Source organism: Zootermopsis nevadensis, unplaced genomic scaffold (assembly GCF_977971745.1).
Source record: "Zootermopsis nevadensis isolate Lab colony 2312 unplaced genomic scaffold, Znev_1.0 Znev_ptg000001l, whole genome shotgun sequence".
In the NCBI taxonomy this organism is placed as follows: domain Eukaryota; kingdom Metazoa; phylum Arthropoda; class Insecta; order Blattodea; family Termopsidae; genus Zootermopsis; species Zootermopsis nevadensis.
This window is the reverse complement of record NW_028259133.1, coordinates 19,977,187-20,000,117: the sequence shown is the minus strand read 5'-3', so window position 1 is coordinate 20,000,117 and position 22,931 is coordinate 19,977,187. Positions and strand designations below refer to the sequence as shown.

General features: G+C 39.8%; 1 protein-coding gene across 3 annotated transcripts in view; it reads right to left on the bottom strand.

Annotated features, from left to right (window-relative positions):
* brat (tripartite motif-containing protein brain tumor) overlaps positions 1 to 22,931 on the bottom strand; it is a 125,544-nt gene that overhangs the window by 90,728 nt on the left and 11,885 nt on the right. For all 3 annotated transcript variants that reach the window (XR_015534361.1, XM_022060810.2, XM_022060811.2), the window contains exon 2: positions 232 to 282. The gene's annotated coding sequence lies outside the window, so the exon portion shown is untranslated. The remainder of the gene's footprint in view (positions 1 to 231; positions 283 to 22,931) is intronic.

Below are 22,931 nucleotides of genomic sequence, written 5' to 3'. Positions count from 1 at the left end.
AGACATAGTACTTCTTACAGCCAATGACAATACAGATATAAGTGCTGATGGCGCATTGCAGATGCATCTGACGAGTCTACATGGCGCTAGTTCTGAAGATGAAGATAGTATGCTTCTCCGAAACGTCGGCATGTACAGACAAGTCTACAAGGCGTCAAAAACCAAGATACATCATTGTTATCCTATTTAAGAAAGTAAACCAACAGCTAAGAATAAAAAATTAATACTCACCCCTCGCAAACAGGGCTTCAAATGTACATGGATTCTTCAACTTTCTTCCAACTGAAAAAAAAAGTTTTCAAATTTAGTTATAAGAATCAATAAACTTTAAAGGCATTTTATAAACCTACGACAACCTACAAACCAACATACCAGGCCTTATTATTTCTAGACATAACTAGGGGCCGTGTTTCCTTCTTCGTCTTTTTAACGACGCTTTTTAATTCACACTGATTATGCAGCGTTGAATTATAGCAGTGGTATTCAACCTTTTTTGTTCGCGTACCCCCAGATATAATTTCTCTTCAACCTGTACCCCCAAATTTGTTGGTGTATAATTCAAGTTATACATAGTATATAATCTACATCTAAAATAAATTAAATAAATTACAATACTAATTATTCAGTGTTTATCATAAAATAATTTTTTTTTTTTAAATTTCACGTACCCCCTAAGATGTCTTCGCGTACCGCTGGGGGTACGTGTACCCCAGGTTGATCCACTGAATTATAGGTTGATATATGAACGATGGATTCAACAGATGAGGAAGGGAACAGTAGTGGCCAATTTCAAACAGACCACATGTGCTTGAATGTACAGAAAATAATCACGTGATATAATAAGTCGAATTTCTCAAATGACGATACGACCATGAGCTAAGAACTTGCCAATCACCAAGTACTGGCGAAAGTTACCCCTCGCGCTTTAATTAAACATGAAGAAGTTTGAGGAATTACGGGTAGGTTGGTAGTCCAATCATTCTTAACCGCGGTATTAGATGGAGGTAAGTGGTCAGCTTCACGCTCCAGCCGCATTAACCCTGCATTGGTGTAAGATAAAAACATAATTTCATTCTAACCATTTAGTAGATGTTTTTGTGCAGTTTAAGAGACAAACACTGGCACATACAAAGCACAGTATCTGCACTTTTCGATCTTACCCAAAGGAAAAATAAGGGGGGGAAAGTGAATCAAGAGCTTTCGACTTTTACCATCTCTCTTGATTCCTTTGTCGTTCCCGCGCATTGGACAAGCTTTGGAAGAAAATAAAAATCCCTATCCACATCGTTAAGAGAAAGCTGTGGAAATATCCGCGGTAAAGAGGGCTTTTTGCATGACTCCTGACTGCCTGCCTGACTAAACAGTCAGAGCTGACATGCTGAGAGATCACAGAGCCCCACTACATGTCTGTTCATAAGAGATTCCCCCCTACTCCTTCTCTAACCACCAACTGAAGAGCTTCTTTGTGAATATTTCACTAACACAGTACACCTTATAGTATACTATCCTCTTGAAAATCCCAAAGTGGATTCAAAAAATTCTCCTTCACACACAAGAATGTAAATCGTTTGGGGTCTACCTTGATTTCAGAACGTCACCCCCCCCACCCCTCGTCCTTTGCCACTCGTCCAAAACTTCCCAACAGCTTTTCATACTATTCCATCGTCATTTGGAACACAAAGCGAACACTTCACTTAAAAATTGATGTGACGATGGCGGACCTAAGGAAAATTTATTCAACGAATTATATTTAGATTTAACAGAAGCCCGGATGCCCTACAGAATCTAAATTGACCACAACTATTCAGAAAGATTTATTGTGGTTATCAAGCCAAGAGAAAGAACTACATCTGTTTTGTTCCACAGTCCTGTATATACAAAGTACGTCCACACAGTCACTACACAATAAAAAAAAGTACTCTCAATAAGACTATTATTAAGAATAAAATCTTCTCAACCTTTTCCAGACCTGATACAACATTCACCCTTCCTCATCGACTCACTGATATGGACAGCAACTCGCACTGCCAGACACTTACAGAATTAACGCTCAAGGCGCGGTCAGAAACTGCTCGTTTATTCAAAGACAATGCCAGTGTCAAATCACTGAATAATTAATTGAAAAGGATATGGAAGGAAGAGGTCGTTGCTTATTTTATGGCAAGCTACTATCCGGACATTTGCCTAAAGGAACTTAGGAGAACCATGAAAAACCTCAGCTAGGACATACGTTCTCCAAGACGAGATTCGCAACCGGGACCTTCTGAATAAGAAGGAGTGCTAACCACTCGTACGCGACATTTGGTCTCATAGTTCTTGTAAGAAATCACAGATAAACTCATGAAGTTTCTCTGCAGTAGACGACACACTGACATCCGTGTTTCCATGCATACATCAACTCACATCCACATGAGGAGTGCTAATTTAATCCCTCCGCCACAGAAAACACAACCCTGAACCCACTTCATCCACCTTTCTGCCTCGCAACCAATCTCACTAAAGATAACCCTTAATATGACCCTTCCATCTCCTCATTGGTATTCCTCTTGGGGGTTTTAAATCACTTTCTCGCTATATAGTCTCGTAAATTCCTCATACAGTGGCAGATTCTGGCAGCAGAACCTGAATCCACTTATCACAAAGCGTCTGCCTTAATTCCATCTTAATGTCAGACCTGATCTCTCATCTTTCTACCAAGTAGAGTTTTCCAAGAGATTTCCCCATCAAAATTCTGTATGTATTCCTTATTTCCACCCATCCTTTCAACATGCCAGAGCCATCCACCATCCACCCGTCTGCATTTCACTGTCCTAACAATAGTAGGTGGTCTGTATATAAAAAACTAATAATTACTTCTCCCTGTCTCAAGATGTAACCATGTGCCCGTCACACTCTTACAAAATGCAGATCGTCCCATTGCAGACGTCATCAACGTCAAACTTCTGCAGCCCAGTTGAACGAGCATTGCCCGTTACCATGGTTTTTATTAGCGGGGCCTGCTAACCACATGTTCTTCAAACCCTGCAAGTTCAACGCCTTTGGATTTGAGACATTCAGTGATAATCCAGGATCTTGCACGGCTATCCACGCTGAACTAACCGCGTCTTCCGACAGAACAAAAAATTAAGCAACGCGATAACCACACATGAACCTACTTCAAAATCAAACCCTTGCAGACTCTCACAACAAACCATTCACTGGACAGAAATGGTTATTACCAACGTCACTTCCAAAGAAGTGAGGCACAGATAATTAATGAAATGTACGTCAGTTACACAGGTGGTCACGAATTTCCCAACCATTTATGGAATCAAAAGGTTCACCACCGTGTTCACAAAATCCTCTAACTAAACAATGTCCTCTGCCAAATGAATCCAGTCCCCAACCTCGGAACCCGTTTCTTCAAAATCATTTTAATATTATATTCACATCTACCGTTAGGTCTTCCAAGTAGTCTCTTTCATTCATGATTTCAAACAAAAATTTTGATCGCATTTCTCAAGTCCTTCATGCGTGCTAAATTCCCCGTTCGTTGAGCTGTTTTCGCCAGCATCCTGGGATCCCTCCCTTTTGGGTCGAAACATTCTCCTTAGCGCCCAATTCTCGAACGCCATCAATCTGTAATCTCCCCACGCGAGGAATCAATTTTCACAGGCATACAGAACGTAACATTTCGTAGGGAGCAATGAGGGGTTCCAGAAATAATATGAAGTTAATAAAATGACGCAGGCCTCCGCATTCTCATGACATTAAAACGCACGATAAGAACACCGAAGTGTTGCTATTTCACGACTCGACGCACCAACGGTTTGATTCCGATTTTCCAACCAACAAGGGCACAAGTCGATGCTCACCGAAACAATAATTCTACGTAACGTGAATATTCAGTCAGTACCGCATAGAGAACACAATTAATCATTGAACAGATAAATTGATTAATGTTGTTTAAGAAACAAGACCGTGGTCTAGGTATCACGGAGTTTTCCTCCGGGGGCTTCCCCGGTTTCTCCGTGGCATCCCAACAATTACTCCATTCACACACAGAAGAAGGCAATGGCAAACCACTTCTGGATCATCTGCCAAGAACGTATATGAACAGGTCCCAGTCCGAGAAAAGGATGGAAGGATCCTGTTCATATGGACCTGACCTGTCGTCAGACAGAACACTAAATAATAATAAGATGAGGTGGTCTAGCGGTTAGAACGCTGGCCTTGTAATCCTGCGGTCTCGGGTTCGATTCCCGGCGGTGCCCGAATTTATAACTTGTGTTGGGCAAGGCCGTGGTCTAGCCAACACGGAGTTTTCCTCCGTGGCATCCCAACAATTACTCCATTCACACACAGAAGAAGGCAATGGCAAACCACTTCTGGATCATCTGCCAAGAACGTATATGAACAGGTCCCAGTCCGAGAAAAGGATGGAAGGATCCTGTTCATATGGACCTGTCGTCAGACAGAACACTAAATAATAATAATAATAAAAGTAAATAATCGCTGTTTACAGCGAGACTCATATGAAATGCAACACGATCTTTGGACTAAATTCACAGTCAAAATAAAAAAGAACGTGGGACTGATTTTAAAGAACTGAGAATACAAAAGAATGCGCGAATGACAAAGACACTGACAATCATGTGAAATTCGGTACCAACTGCAATACGATGGCAAACCACCTACTTCAAATCGAACTAAAAACGTGCGAACCAAACGTTTTACTGCACTGAAGACTTGAATGTTATGGCTTTAATGATGGAACTATAAACCCAAATGCCAAGAGTCGTTCGTCATTTCATTTCGCAAGTGTTACGACACACGACGAGAAATCTCGACACCAGGCAGAAACAAAACAAATCAGTGATCTGTAGCTACAAAAAGCTGCGAAGGATAACCAAGAATAATATAAGATAAAGCCAAATGTGAATGAGTTTGAAAGGACAGCCAGCCATTCATGTGGAGGATGAACACCCACGTCAGCCCTGTTGTTAGGAACAGCTATTATACTTGCGTTCAAAGCTTGTCGAAGGCTCTGCAGTCCAGGAGACGAGACGGAATGCCAGTGCGTCATATCAACGTTATCAACAAATTGCTTGAACTCCACTCGTGGAACTGAACATAATTCTCACAACAGGGCTGCCAAATTCCGTTGTAGACTACATACAATGGTTCATTCGCATTTCAAACTAATTAATATAAAACGTTAATGAAAATAAATGAGGTTTCGACAACGGTAAAAGGGTGTATTTTTATGCATCTGGTTTCGCATAATCTGCAAGTAACCATCTACAAAACTATAAGACGTCATGACCCAAAACACCACAATCGACACCCAAATACAGTCACAATTTAAACATGATCGCCTTTTGGGATATTCGCCGCATGGTCTGGTAGAAATTATCCGACGTTTCAGAGGTGCTTACTGCCTCCATCACATTCATATTCGTCGCCGTGAAAAACCTCAAACCTCAGATTTAAAAGTAAACTCGGTGAATTACAAACAGTTGCCAATACGACGGGCATATTAAAATGAATTTAAATAACCACGCGTATTCTGTCAATTTACAACACACAACAGTTAAAATTTTGGTGTTTCCATGTGGACACCTTCGAAGGCATGGCGTCTCTGTGGCTACAAAGCAACCACAAGGGGAATTTTACGCCTCAGTTTTGCAATGTCAGGTGAGAGAATGTGGCGTGCGAGATTCTTCAGCTATCACCACAGGAATCTGTAGCTGCTGACTGTCATGTTAGCACCTGGCAGCCAGGAATTCGGCTCATTCCTTCCAATCCATAGTCCAGGAAATCCGAAACGTCATATATGAGGCGAGGTCCGTTGTAAACTGTTTTCCTTCGGAACCACACAGAACTGTTCATCTGAGTTTAGTCACATATTGGAAGCACACGCGAGTTCTCCCTCAATATAGCACTAGACGTCGAAATATTATATTCTAATGGCAGTAAACCTGTTAATTACATTCTTACTTGTAGCGAGATATAAACGTTTCAAACCAAAATACTGAAGATTTAAGCAGTATGTACCTCCGAAATGTTGGTACCTACCAACTAGTCCACACGGCGTCAAAACCCAGAAGACCAGAATAAGAATTAGACGTCGTCCGTTAATGTACAGCTGGGATGTCGACACTTCAAAGCCATTAACGAAAACTTTGAATAAAACTATCCAAGTCTTTGCCCGCGGAAATAGGCGGACGGGGAATTTCAGAAACATTCACAAAAATCAAAGATTAAAATTCTGGCTAACGGGTCTCACTGGAAGGCTACGCGTACATTTTCTAACTTGTTCCATTTATATGCCAGGATTAATATTAACATTTTTTTTCTCACGATCTGAAGAAAGACCCTCCCCACATCTTAGCCGATACTTCTGGGATAATCTTAATTGTGCGAGGCCAAGTCAGGTAAAACGAATGATGGACCGTCCTTGAAAAAAAGTGGAATGTGTTTTGTTCACAGTTTTCTTACGTCCATCTTCACATTCAGACCCTGAGGGTAGTAAAAAATTGTGAGCCTACAAGAATTTCTAGGCACAAATGAAAAAATCCTATTACAAAGACACCCAGTAATAAAAATCTTATGTTACTATCGTATGAAATAAACTATTTGCGTAAATTTATAACCTACAATTCAATGTAATTGAAGTGTTATCGTACTGGACTTGCGCACATGCTCACCCCAAGCAATCCTAGTCAAAGTGAAACTGCACACACCCTACAGCTGTCAAAATGTTACTTCTGGTTACCACACACTCAGAATAAATAGTTATTATTTATTAAGCAACTGTTTTTTCTAACTGAAAATCGTTGTGTTTTCTTTGAGGTACGAACACACGGTTTCAAATGGTAATTTCTGTTATGACTATTATTATTAAAGAGAAATTCTGTCAAATGATAAATCTGCCAGATTTTTAATTCAGACGTTCGCATCGCCGCCATCATTGTCACTGCTGACAGAAATTCATACAGAAAGTGAACGTGTTTACCCAGCTTCCTACCCGATTAGAACCCGGGATTAAGCGACCAGGAAGTGAAGCTGACCACTCACCTCCATCCGGTGCCGAGGTCAAAGAAAGGTGGAGTTATACCTCCACGACACCATACGTCTTCCCGGGGTGATGGTTAATAAGTACGAGGGAAAATTTTACTTGAGTGTAGGGGTTTATGTTTCATGTCGAAACCATATTTACACAATGGTTCATTTGCTACGGTCATCAAAATAAAAACTAAATTGAGATTTAATGCATCCATCACATAGGAATTATACGTTCCAAAAAAAATCTTTGAAAGTTTCATCTTCCATCTCCTATTTATTATCTTACGTCACTGTATGACGTAAGTTTCTTCTTCCGCTATGATGTTATTACCAACATTAGTAAATTAAAAAGGTTCCAGACTCGGACAGCCTCCGATGGCACAACATTCACACCAAAATTGATAAAAAAAATCGCTCAATTTGGTTCAAAAGTTGTTCCCCTTCAATGAAAGAAAAGTAGGCTAAAACGTTACACACCCCTGTGCCTGTATGAAGACCTATCAATGTGTGGTAAAAGATTTTAAAAAAAACCACGGAGACTAAAAGGTCTGTAGGAGGCTCCTGTGCATGGCCTTGAGGAAAGCAAAAAAGGTTTGAGGTGGTGGATAACACCAATGCATCAAGCAAGGGTAGGCAGGCAGGCAGACCAAACATTCTTCCACCAAATAAGAGGACGAGTCTCCAGACAAACCAGCCAGGCAGGCAGCCACCCACTCAGAACACATTGCCGTCCGTCTGCCCGTCGATTGCGGTTAGACCTCGACCTCCCACAGTTTTAATTGAACTCGCTTCAAGTATTAAATACTACTCCCACTAAAAGAGACGATAAAAGACTGTCTCCTCCTACGACCCCTTCACCCCGTGAGCCCGCAATTTAATATGTAATTCTGTTCAATACGGTGAACGGAAATACACACAGAATATAACATGAAGCATAATAAACAAACTCATACGACGACGATGATCTGGACTTTGGCGCCGTAGGTACAGCCAACATTCGGTATTTGTTTAGGCACACAAATGAATAATCATCTCACGTTAATTTGTAAAACCCGGATGTAAAAGAGAACAGCAAAAACTTTGATATTATCACTTCAAAGTATGAGCGGTATTGTATTAGTAGCGTTTGTTTTAATTGCATGAACGTGAATACATATAGGTTGTTCCAAAAAGATGTATATACACACACATTCAATCTCCGCGTTGCACAAAACTCAATCGACCCTCAGCCATTTTTACGTATCTCAAGTTAATGGAAATGATACTGCGGTGCCATCTATTACGTGTAGAACACACTACGTTTCCCTCGTGAGCACAGCAGACCGAGATAGATAACAAGATTTGTTTGTTTGTTCATCAGTCTTTCGACTGGTTTGATGTGGTCCTCCATTTTCGCCTATCTCGCGCCAATCTCTTCATTTCCAAATAGTTTTTGCAACCCACATCCTCAAAAATCTTCGTCACATATTCCAATCTTTGTCTCCCCCTACAATTCCTCCCTTCAACTGTTCCTTCCGTTACCAAAGTAACCAATCCTGGGTGCCTCAGAATGTGTCCCCCCATCCTCTCTCTTCTTCTCGTAAGATTTCTCCACAGACTTCTTCCTTCGCCTATCCTCATTTCGTACTTTATAAGTCCACTTAATTTTCAACATTTCAAATGCTTCCACCCTTATTCTTTCTGGCTTTCCCACTCACCAAGTTTCGCTTTCGTACTATTCAGTATTATAACGTGTACGCGTTTTTAAGGACACCTGTAAATGGCACATCACACTGAAACGAGATATTCCAACAACAAATAACCTTCTCTTCACCTCAATACTAATACAATAAACCGATAATGGTTCGACATTATCATCAAGGATTCACAACTTGGCTACACGTGTTTTCAAAAATGTCAGGCCTGAGGTAGATCAAATGAATGAAACCTCATCAGAACAAAGTTGCTAACTCATCGCTCTAACGTCAAACGTGACGAAGTTGCAGATCCATCAGTGCAATTGACACATCTGGCCATAGTAACTGGCGAGCTGTTATTAGTGTCATAAAATAACGCTGATGTGAGCTAGCCAAGAGCGTACTGAAACTTAAAAGTAAAACCTCATAAGAAATCAAACGGCTACACCGAGGCAGAGGTCCTGCTATGGAGCGAAGAATTAAATCGATGTGCCAAATTATACTATCGATTAAAACAATACCTGTCAATATACTTCGAAGACAGGCAAATATTCACGCATATTCACTACTGGTGCAATGTGAAACTGGCGAATACTAAAAGACAATATTCATTCCAAATTTTTGTCATAGTCAGTAATTTAAATTTGTATCCTAGACCAGTGGTATTCAACCTTTTTTGTTCGCGTACCCCCAGATATAATTTCTCTTAAACTCTGTACCCCCAAAGTTGTTGGTGTATAATTCAAGTTATACATAGTATATAATCTACATCTAAAATAAATTAAATCAATTACATTACTGATTATTCAGTGTTCATCATAAAATAATATATATTTTTTTAAATTTCACGTACCCCCTAAGATGTCTTCGCGTACCCCAGGTTGAATACCACTGTCCTAGATCACAGCTTCCTTTACTTTTCACGGGTATAGGAATAAAATCCACTCAAACCTGATTACAATTACTACGGAATTCAAAATCACACATATTAAGATAGTTCATAACAAAAGTAACTATAAATATTGTGTACTAATACAGGTAAGTCGATTTTCCACTAGAAGGAAAGTGTTGGCCCACATTCCATAACATCACAATACACCGTGGAAATCTAATTTTCCCCAGCCGCACCTGATATGCCTTCGACCTTGTAATATGGGGCTTAATTACATTAATGAATCACACCGAAACATTTCCATGCGTCAAATTGCCTTACTGGATGACATCCAATCGAACAACGACCCACTAGGAAAACAAAGATTTAGAGATTACCACTTTGGACAATTGCCTAGCTAAGACAACACCCCAGTTCACTGCAGCTCGTCTCTAACGACTATTTCTTGCACAATTCCTTCAGCTACTCTGATATTTTACCATTATTTTCTTACCTAAACGCAAATAATACGGCTAATACCTTCGAGTGGACAATATTCATAGAAGTGTCGTTAGTACGCGAATCGACCAGTGAGCGTGAGTCCACATACGTAGACAAATTTCAAAATCCTCGACTGCTCAACAACAAAGTACTGTGTACCTAAGTGAGGGTTAATTACAAATGAGAGACTTCATAGTTTGTACCTCTAGTTAGTTAATTAGTTATTATTACCAGTCTTACTCGCTGAAATCCGAAACATACTCAGAGTACAAGTCAGAAAACGTAATTTGAGCTTCAAAAGCAAAATAATATTTACAGAAGCTCCTATCATGAAATAAGAATACCTTAGAGTAATCTGACCTAGATTTCTTTAAATTAAAAGTAAACTTTCCGAAGCACGCAGATTAAAAAATATGTTAAACTCCACATGTTTACCTACGCGTACGAATTCTCAAAGAAATGAAGAGTCTACGAGCACACAACATAATCACGTCTCTAGTATCAAGAAACCACTTCAGAACTCTATGAGAAGGGAATGTTATTTCGCACTCAATTCTTCAGCGATCTGACCTACTATTTTCTCTGCACAAGAAATTGTAATAAATTATTGGCCGAATAATGTTATAATTTACCACTTACACACAAATTGCGAGGATAACAAACGAAAAATCAATTTGAAATTAAACTAAGCGGAGAACACTAGCTTTAAACATATTCCATAAAGCCAGCGTTGTACTATCTGAGGACCGCATGCCACATCCGACTCGCGACCACTTATAACCAGGCTCGCGAAGTTATTTAATGTTGTTACAAGTTACTATAACTTTATCTGTTTTCTTTCAGCCGAAAGATTTGAAAATAAAAAACACGATTTTCATGTCGTCGGCTGTTTTACGTACAAGTTCCACACAAGCTATAGATTTTAAAATCCTACAGAAAAGTGTAATTCTTCAACGTAAAAATTGTATGATACAAGCTGTTACAGCAGAATATTTAAAATACAAATGTCAACAAAATTTATATGCGAGCATTTTTATTTATTTCGTGTTCTGTCTGACGACAGGTCCATATGAACAGGATCCTTCCATCCTTTTCTCGGACTGGGACCTGTTCATATACGTTCTTGGCAGATGATCCAGAAGTGGTTTGCCATTGCCTTCTTCTGTGTGTGAATGGAGAAACCTGGTAAGCCCCCGGAGGAAAACTCCGTGTTGCCTAGACCACGGCCTTGCCCAACACAAGTTATAAATTCGGGCATCGCCGGGAATCGAACCCGAGACCCCAGGATTACAAGGCCAGCGTTCTAACCGCTAGACCACCTCATCTTATTATTATTTAGTGTTCTGTCTGACGACAGGTCCATATGAACAGGATCCTTCCATCCTTTTCTCGGACTGGGACCTGTTCATATACGTTCTTGGCAGATGATCCAGAAGTGGTTTGCCATTGCCTTCTTCTGTGTGTGAATGGAGAAACCTGGTAAGCCCCCGGAGGAAAACTCCGTGTTGCCTAGACCACGGCCTTGCCCAACACAAGTTATAAATTCGGGCATCGCCGGGAATCGAACCCGAGACCCCAGGATTACAAGGCCAGCGTTCTAACCGCTAGACCACCTCATCTTATTATTATTTAGTGTTCTGTCTGACGACAGGTCCATATGAACAGGATCCTTCCATCCTTTTCTCGGACTGAGACCTGTTCATATACGTTCTTGGCAGATGATCCAGAAGTGGTTTGCCATTGCCTTCTTCTGTGTGTGAATGGAGTAATTGTTGGGATGCCACGGAGGAAAACTCCGTGTTGCCTAGACCACGGCCTTGCCCAACACAAGTTATAAATTCGGGCACCGCCGGGAATCGAACCCGAGACCCCAGGATTACAAGGCCAGCGTTCTAACTGCTAGACCACCGTGGCGATAACATGGTAATTTGTCGCTGTTAACAAAAACAGCGTACCTGTTTTCAAAAATTGTGCCAGGAAGTGTTTCTTAGCCCAATGGCCAGACGGAAGAGACAATTTGGACCATACTGACTAAGGCTATGACTAACAAACGAGATCAGTGACCCAATCTTTATAAGCTTTGTACAAATAACACACAAAACCTGAGACCTATCAGTGCTACTCTCAAACCCAGATGCGTATTACATAAATGCCAGTTTAATCACTAGATTTGTGTGTAAGCGAGAGATACATAGTCCCTTACGTTCAAAGATGAGTGAGTCATTTAAGAATCACAGCAGCAAACAAACTAAACATTGTCAGTCTTAAATCCTGTAACACCCAGTAAACACCAGAGCACATACAGTCTGAGTCAGAAATTAGTTTCCATTTTGATACTCTCTTTGTGATCCGCTGTCCGCGCGTAATTAAACAGCGTATGGTGTTAAACACCACAAAACGTGTTAACTACGAGATGGTACACTGAAGTTACATCCTGGGTCTGAGGGAGTCTCAGTAACATTCTCTACGTAAACTTATGTATCGAGATTCCTGGTTCAAAACCGTGACGAAGCAGACCTACACCGACCGAGTTTCATCAGGTCGCGTTCATTCACCTTCAACAGCTCCCACACTGGGCACAAAGTATTCAAATTAGTGGTTCTCAACATTTTCTGAGTCACAAAGCGGTAATCACATTTCCAGTGGCCATTCGGGCAAGCGACTTATCTCAATGTACAGCATAAACACGTGCTTTTTCCGCCGTCAGTTTGTATCCCCCCCTCCCACCTACAAAAAGGTGGACGACACCTTATTCAACATACAAGTGACTCGTTATACGCGGGGAACGCGTTCCAGCGAGAATCACCGCGTGTAACGAAAACGTGTAAAACGGGAAACGTATAAAAATCGTCATCTTGATGTTAAAACTGAGCCAGAATTCTTCAACACATACATCAAATTCCCTGAGAAGCCTGGATAACTTTAGACGCTTTAAAATCTTTTGATACTGAAATAAATCCAGACATGCAAAAACGAAGACCGCGTATAACGAGAGTCTTACCTGTATTTACTCCTACATATTGTGCAGTCTACTCAAACCTAAGAGAGTGGAATGACAAGGGACACTTTACATGATATCGCTAATACACGAACACTAAAGAGTTAAAATTAACGTCACACACAAGACATCTGCCCCAAATTACTTAGTACCAACATTTGCTTCAGGTAACGTATGTGACATATGTTTTAATTAGTGTTCTGTCTGACGACAGGTCCATATGAACAGGATCCTTCCATCCTTTTCTCGGACTGGGACCTGTTCATATACGTTCTTGGCAGATGATCCAGAAGTGGTTTGCCGTTGCCTTCTTCTGTGTGTGAATGGAGTAATTGTTGGGATGCCACGGAGGAAAACTCCGTGTTGCCTAGACCACGGCCTTGCCCAACACAAGTTATAAATTCGGGCACCGCCGGGAATCGAACCCGAGACCCCAGGATTACAAGGCCAGAGTTCTAACCGCTAGACCACCTCATCTTATTATTATTTAGTGTTCTGTCTGACGACAGGTCCATATGAACAGGATCCTTCCATCCTTTTCTCGGACTGGGACCTGTTCATATACGTTCTTGGCAGATGATCCAGAAGTGGTTTGCCATTGCCTTCTTCTGTGTGTGAATGGAGTAATTGTTGGGATGCCACGGAGGAAAACTCCGTGTTGCCTAGACCACGGCCTTGTCCAACACAAGTTATAAATTCGGGCACCGCCGGGAATCGAACCCGAGACCCCAGGATTACAAGGCCAGCGTTCTAACCGGTAGGACACCGTGGCTATGTGACATATGTAGACTTATAAATATTCCCACCGAATCGGAAAGCTTACATATTACCCAGAACAAATACAACCCGCTCACATGAACAGGGGAAACATTAATCACGGCCTTCTGAGCATCGGGACATTGTAATTCTCTGTTCGGCCAGCAAGCACACTTACGTGTCTGCGACTAAGTAAGCTACTTTTCTGCTGTTATTTTGCGACGCTAGTCCACAGAACTGACGTAATTACAAATCACAATGGAGAGTTAATTCACGACACGCCGATCACGTAGCAGACCAAGGTTGACACAAATTATCTAAACAAAGCGAATGAAATTCGCATTTGAGAAACACAAACAAAGCCTTCAAATGGAGTTGTTTAAAATATTTAATTACTAATCAAACGCTGTTAATGCAGTCTGTATCACGTTCTTGAAACCTAACCTTGGCACAAAGGCCTGTTCAGTTACACTTGAAAAACTTCCCCAACTCAAAACAGACTTTCTAAGTTACGTTTTAGGATTGGCGTCCAAGAAGTGAGATTTCACGGCAGCAAATATGAACATGGCTGTTTTCTGGGTTGTCGCGCTTTGTAGTCTGGCAGAACTTTATCGACGTTTCAGAGGTATCGCCTCGGCTATGCAGTCAGCAAGCGCCTCCGACATTTCAGTAAATTTGCCAGATTACACGTCGCAACAACGCTGAAGACAGCCATCTTGGTATCTAAAACGTTCTTCGCAGGTCTTCAGACAGACGGCCGACTGGTCGCCTCGTTTCGGAAAGATCTCTCTTCACACCAGGTATTCAACTATAATATTTTAAGAATTCAGTCCTTACCGCGAAGAAAACACAGCACTTCACCATTCCAAAGATCGACTGGTTTACCCTTTGAAGTCGAAGCCAGTCTAAATAATATTTTAAGAATTCAGTCCTTACCGCGAAGAAAACCACCACTACGAAAGATCAAATGGTTAACGCTGTTTAAGGAAATGATCGCTGTTTACAGTGATAATCCTACGAAACACGTAAATACAAAATGCATATTTAGCGATTGTTAAAGCCGGTGGTACAAACGATTATCATTAAGCGTTAAAAGTTAATATCACCGAACACAAAAAGATAACGAGTTGCTTACTGTCTACACGGAGAACGGTGCAATGATTACACGAAGAATAAGAATCCTACAACAAAAATTACACCAGATAGTGACAGAATCTCTTCGTCAGGCAAAAGTTATACTTGGCTCTGACCACAAAGCTGAGTCACACGTATAAGTGAATGTGTTTATGTTAAAATATCTTCCTTCTAAAATAACAGGACCGTTATCGTCAGTAGCAGCATCCCAGTGGCCGTTTTCTCAGAAAAGCAAACCAAGAATGTCAAAGGGAAGTAGACATCCTTCCACAAAGAGACAGCTTCAGTCCGCTATTGATTGGTCCACAAATGAATTACTAGACGGCAATGAATTGAAAGGGTGGGCTGTTAATATGACACTAAAGTTAAAAGAAAAACCAGTTAAGGACTAGATGAGATATAAGAAAATACAGATAAAATAATATAATACGTTTCTCCTTTACACGTGGTCTCTAAATTAAGAATCGAGATGCAATGAAGAGATATTTCGTCACGTCTGACGCAAACGCCTTAATCAGAACTAATGAATCCTATTTTACGCTTGCATGCATCCTAACAGACACGTCTGGGCGACATGTCATACAATAACGTTCACGGAAGAGAGAAAAATGTTTCTTGTAAAAAAAAAAAATACTCTGGGGTCAATACGAGTTTCCGTTCCTGGATTTTTCCCCGGATAATGTAAGTCACTCCAACACCAAAAACAGCATATAAAGGCACAAAACGAGAATAAATTATGTATGGACCAGCCTGTAACGCAAGGCAAGGTGAAAATTATGTTCGTGGGTTATCTATCTCCTTGTCTATCCGAACCAAGGCGAGAATGAATACCGACAAACACCCATCTCACTGGCCAGACAGACATTTCTGCTCTCAAGTAAAAGAACCACTGGCCTTTGTCAGGATAAAAGTTTCGCATAATTCTCCCATTTTTCAGATCAAATTATCCCAGATGCATAACCAAGCACCTAGAAGACGTATGGAGGAGTGGTAGCACAGCTCCACCCATTCCAAACCTTGGCACTAAGTCCACCTTTCGGCCTCTTTCCACCTGCAGGAACGAACCTCCGGTAACCACCTGATACGAGAAGGGCGGGTCCCGAAGTCAGCCAGAATTCGAACCCCGGTCGTCCAGCCCGCAAAGTAAACACTATTTTTTGAGTCATTTTATAAAAGACATACGTAAAGTCCCAAACACAACTTCGAATTCAACATAAGGTACAATGGCATTAAAACCCACACACAAAGATTGGCTACCGCCAATTAACTTTAGTTTCATGAGAGATGGAAAACCAACGAACGCTTAATAAATATCCATCAACGTACAAATTACTTATTTAAGCCTGTCATAGTTACAGCACTGCTTAAGGTGAAAGTTTTGCTCAAACACTGGGATCGTGGATTTGAATCTCACTCGAGGCATAGATGTTTATCCAGGTCTGAGCTATGTTCAGTACAGTCAGAGGCTCTGCGTCGGTCTGACACTCCGTCCAAACGTCTGAAGAGATTCATAATTTCATAAATATTTCTAATTTGGAACAGACCATAATGCTTGACACTAAATTTTTTCGTAATTTTACAACGTAACTTATGCCTAGCCTATTAGAACGCTCGCCGGTATCATCCCAAAAGTAAACGATTGTCACAAGTTCTACTACTTTCTCTCAGTTACGTTCCAGCTGTTGTGGCCATAATTCAAACCTGCATTTAAAAGATAATGACACCTATTAAAACCATTACACGCATGACGATTTGCGCTGAAAAAGCGAAATTATTCTTTTTTTATAAAAAGCCATCATAACATCCAACACATTCCATCAACTCAAGAGAGACAGTTCAGACACCTGACAAAAGAGACAACATATTAAGTATATACACGCACTTATCTTAATTGGCTGAATAATTACATTCCTATTAAAAAGTAAAGACAGTTTCTCGTAAGGCAAATTTCGGATAGAAATAAACGCTCATAGCAGGTAATAACAATTTCAATGCGAAATATTACGGCAGAAATTCAAGGGGATTCTACCATAATAAATGTACACATACATGGAAATTAATTTACTGCTAAAATAATACATCATCACAACACAACACGTGGAAATATACAAAATGCATTATCTATAACCAACATGTTTCGACTGCTGAAATCACCTGACGATAACCTCTGTGTGAACATGTAGTGAGTTCTAGATAATACATTCCTATATCTGCACGTTGCTTATTAGTGTGACGTTAATTCATTAATGAATCACTTTATCGACGCCGACAGTATACAGCCTCAAATGATAAGGATGGTTGACGAATAATGAATCCGAAAGGACGTGGAAGGACACGGTAGGAACCCAACTCCGGATATTTCTGGGCGGACTGAGGAAAACCACCACAAACCTGAGTCAGGATAGTCTCAGGGCAGAGATTTGAACCCGGGACATCCCGCATAAGAAGTTTTGAAGACTGCTGGTTCAAAGAATTTTTAGACATCTGAAAAATACTATAATAATAGTGAATCCTCAATTATGAAGGGAATAATTTTATTTTATTGTTGCGACATTTTTTGACAAAACCATTCATCAATCACTTCGAAGACTGAGTTAAGAAATAAAAACATTGTCACTCTCGTTTCACAATGACATCGCCAAAAAAAGAACGAAATATGGACAATCATGAATTGGGTGGCCTTGGGTTAAAGATACTGGTTTACTACGCCTGCCGATTTACATAACACGAATTCGCGACATTCACCGTACATAATAATCACCAACATACAGCGTTAGAACAGCATTAACAGACTGATTTTTGTAACGGTTATGTTTTGAATTTTCTTTTCGTTACGGACTGAATGTTTAAATAACATCAAGACGAACGTCAGCTTCAAAAGGTTACAAAAACACCTTCACTTTTTTCCTTCCGTTTCAAATAATTCAAGCGTCTTATCTACTTCCAAATTCACAAATTAGAGCTTCTAAGTTGACACTGGTTGGTAACATGGGGAGATCCACAAATGATATAAAGCTGTTCGTACACAATTTCATGACAGACAAAAAAAAACAGTGTCTTTCATATTGATCTCTGTGGCTGAATCATAGAGAATCTGCTGCCAGGCGAGAGGGTTCAGCATCGAGACGAACAATCGATATAAAAGCACACGTTCCCAGAGCATTTCTGCAACAAAGCAACAATCACAACACTCCTGAGGTCTACAGCGTGGGTCCTGGACTCTAAACAATCACGTCGTGAGTTCTAATCCAACTCGACGCGTAAATGTGCCCCCGCGTTATTATAGCGGTGTCACAGGACAATCCACATACAAGGATTAGAAAAATAAAGTTCCAAAATCTTGAAGAAATATTCTCCAGAAAGGACATGACTCACGATTAAACGTCAGAAACTAACAGCATATTTGTGAGTTTGCACAGTCATTGTCCTTGAGGTTCAGTGATTGACGGTACAAATAATTCTCCTTTCATTGTTACAACGAAAACTACGACTGGCTAATAAATACAACACCTAAAACCTGCCACGACTAGGAATTAAATCAGTCATGTAACCCACTTCATAAGCTGCACGAATAACACAGTCACAAATTACTTTGTTGCGAAATTTACATTTACTTACGAATTTGACCTGACCTAACACAACCTACACAAAATTAACAAACACTAAATAAAACCATACCTAACCCATCATAACATAACCTAACACAACACAAACCTAACCTAACCCATCATAACATAACCTAACACAACACAAACCTAACCTAACCCATCATAACATAACCTAACACAACACAAACCTAACCTAACTCATCATAACATAACGTAACACAACACAAACCTAACCTAACCTAACCTAACCCATCATAACACAACACAAACCTAACCTAACTCATCATAACATAACGTAACACAACACAAACCTAACCTAACCCATCATAACATAACCTAACACAACACAAACCTAACCTAACCCATCATGACATAACCTAACACAACACAAACCTAACCTAACTCATCATAACATAACGTAACACAACACAAACCTAACCTAACCTAACCCATCATAACATAACCTAACACAACACAACACAAACCTAACCTAACCTAACCTAACCTAACCTAACAAGAATATTAAACCTTAACCCTCTCACCGCCAAGCTTTAAAAACGAGTAACTGTGCAATTTTATATTTATGGGTCTTGTATGTTTCTTTGTGTAGCCGCGATTATTTCAATATAGCATGAACCAAATGATCTTTTAAACGATGAAGCGCTGTGCTTTCTTTGAGGTACGGAATTCTTAACTATTACTTTGAAGAGTTACGACTTCAATGAGCTCATTCCATGTTTAACGTTATATAAAAATACTAGTAGGATCTGAACCCAACTGACCTTAAATTTAAAAAAAAATACACTGAAATGTTAGGTCTCCACTTTTAGCTTTGATGAAACTAATGAACTTCCACCTGTGACAATAACCATCAAGAAAAACACACACTGGAGACTGTTTGCCAGACGAAAGAGGCTATGGTGTTATGGAAACCATAAAGCCACAGCAATGGCTTATTCAGGTCTGCAGATTTTATTGTTTTTATGGAGCGAAGATCGATTCGTATTAGGAAAAACCTTGTAGCTGTTCGGAGTGAGTCATGCTGTTCCAGGCCTAGAGCCGGGAACTGACAGTTGCGTTCAACTATATTAGTGAGAAGGTACTGAGCGGTCTGATTTAAAGAGAAAATCAAACTTGAATAAAAATTTTCTTGGATATTATCCATCGTCTAGTAAATATAAAACGTAAAACGACGTTTCGGAGATGGGACTCTATCTCCGTCTTCAGGTTCCTACATAGTTGGGCCCACTAGATAGAGCTAATCATCATCTCCGAAATGTCGTTTTTACGTTTTATATATTTTATTTACTAGGTGATGGATAATATCCAAGAAAATTCTTATTCTAATAGAAAGAGTAAAGTTTAGATATTTGTTACAATTTGTGACAGTTCTGTCATATACATATTTAGACAATATAATAATTAATGTTTAACATAAATAATATTTAAAAATTCAGTCCGTACCGCAAAGAAAACACTACATTTTACCGTTACCAAGATCAACTGTTTAACGCTGTTTAAGGAAATAATCGCTGTTTATTCTAAAATCTAAAAGTTCTTGACGATGGTTATGAGTCATTAGAATAAGAATTTTCTTGGATATTATCCATCACCTAGTAAATAAAATATATAAAACGTAAAAACGACGTTTCGGAGATGAGGATTAGCTCTATCTAGTGGGCCCAACTGTGTAGGAACCTGAAGACGGAGATAGAGTCCCATCTCCGAAACGTCGTTTTACGTTTTATATTTACTAGACGATGGATAATATCCAAGAAAATTTTTATTCAATTGACTCTTCACCATCGTTAAGAAGTTTTAGATCCAAAATCAAACTTATTTGACACTGTCTAAAAACCTAATCTGAAACCTGAATTTTTCTGAAGTTATATATATGAGAACTGCGCCGATAAGCTCCTTGCATGTCAAACTAACGAAATGGCGAGCTCTTCCGCCAGAGACGTGGTTCAAGTTACTGGTCTAGCCGGTTTAACCTTTCACTGTCTTTGATTACTTAGTAGCTTAACATATGAGTGCACTACAAGACATCAAACAGCCTTCTAGGCAACGGGGAAAGTGTCTTTTTCTTCATGTAACCTAACCTGCAGCAAATTGCTTGATAGTAATCGTCTTAATCACCATAGCAACAACAGCTGATGCTAACATGCGGCACGATAAAGAACCAACCTGACATTCCACTTTCACTTTTACTTTTCAGAGCCCAGAGTCACGAGAACCATCTTATACAATCTTTGTATAACGTAGATCTTCCCACAGCTTTCGTCTTACGATGAACCGTGAGAAGCTAACAGTGGCTCAGCGAGTCCGGAAATTCCGGAGGATTGGTCCATTAAATTGTTCACGAGACAGCCACATCGCGTTCATCTTAATAGCGTTTTCCGCTGGATCTGCCGAAACGTCAACAACAACAAAATCGTTTTTAAAATTTGGCGGTGATTCACATGGTTAGGTCCGAGGACGCGAATCAGTTTTCACTCTGCCTTTTAAAAATGAAGGCCTATAAAGAGAGTTCACATCTAAAAACTTGTCACAAAGCAGCAATTATGAAAAGCCAGGTGAAAACATGAAACACCTAGCAAAACATTTCCCTGAAATACATTTTTAATATTAACCACGCATCTACGTCCAGGTCTACCTAACTGATATTTTCCAACCAGGTTCCCAAACAAAAATTGTACATGCATTTTAATTTTCTTAATTAATATAACATGCAAATTTTTATTCATCCCCTGTGGCTCTGGTTAAGAGTACAAATTGCAAAGATTATTACGAACGCATTTTAACAAAACGTAAAACTTCTGTTTGTTAACAAAATTTTTCATGGGCGCTGTACAAAATTAATTCCAGACAATAATTTTCAGTAAAAAGCTTATCTGGTGACTATCAGACCCTCAAATGGTTGGAATCCCAAGTAAATCTCTTATTCTACATCATCACTACCATACACTATGACAATAAAATGGAATCCTCGCCCACATGTTGCTCTAATCCTAGAACGTGGACACCTACCACCATCTTAGGACAAACAAGGAAAGGTCAGGTGGTGGTACAGAGCAAAGGACATCCGAAGTGGAATTCCGGTTATATGCTCAAATATAAAAGGAAGCAACTATATATCTTGATTACGATATGCGTGGGAAGTTGAGAAATGGCCATAAAAAATCCAACTCCAGTCACCTACGCTGAATTCTTAAGCAGAATCTTCAAGGCTGGTGACTCAGCATCACAACTGGTAGAAATGTCAAGCACATTGTGTACCAAATTTGTGCTCTAAAACAGTGGTATTCAACCTGGGGTACGTGAAATGTTTTAAAAAATATATAAATTATTTTATGATAATACTGTGGTCTCGCGTTCGATTCCCGGCGGTGCCCGAATTTATAACTTGTGTTGGGCAAGGCCGTGGTCTAGGCAACACGGAGTTTTCCTCCGTGGCATCCCAACAATTACTCCATTCACACACAGAAGAAGGCAATGGCAAACCACTTCTGGATCATCTGCCAAGAACGTATATGAACAGGTCCCAGTCCGAGAAAAGGATGGAAGGATCCTGTTCATATGGACCTGTCGTCACACAGAACACTAAATAATAATAAACACTAAATAATCAGTAATGTAATTTATTTTGGATGTAGATTATATACTATGTATAACTTGAATTATACACCAACAACTTTGGGGGTACAAAGTTCAAGAGAAATTATATCTGGGGGTACGCGAACAAAAAAAGGTTAAATACCATTGCTCTAAAATATAGACGAGCATTCATGCCAAACTTATCTAAAGTCATATGACATACGTTAAGTATAGAAGCTAAATAGAAGCAATATGGCGCTCTGTACAGTTAAGAACTGGCTCAATTAGTCGAGAGGTTCAAAAGTTCTCTCTTATAACTTAATATCGACAGCTAAAAATATAAAAAAAATGAAAACAGGTTTTGCTAAAACATGAAAGAGTTCTACTCGGTTCGATAAATTAAATCTCACATCTTTGTGAAAGCAATCTCTACCTCCGCCTGTAACATAACATTGCATACCAAACACGCATGTTAGCTCAGTCGAACTGCGTACCCGATACAGGAGTTTTGTATCCACAAGTGCTGAGAACATCCACCACTATTCCATTCTAATTTCATTTTTCAATTCGGCTTCAAATACAGAGAATGCTCACAAAGCACACAATATCCTATTCACTTCCTTCTTTAGCTATAAAACTTAGTTTATAAATCACATTTCTAGATACTTCGCGCAATACTCAGCAGAAACGTGTTCTTAAACATTCGAAGCACAAAACTAATGAAAATAATATCTAATTCAGTC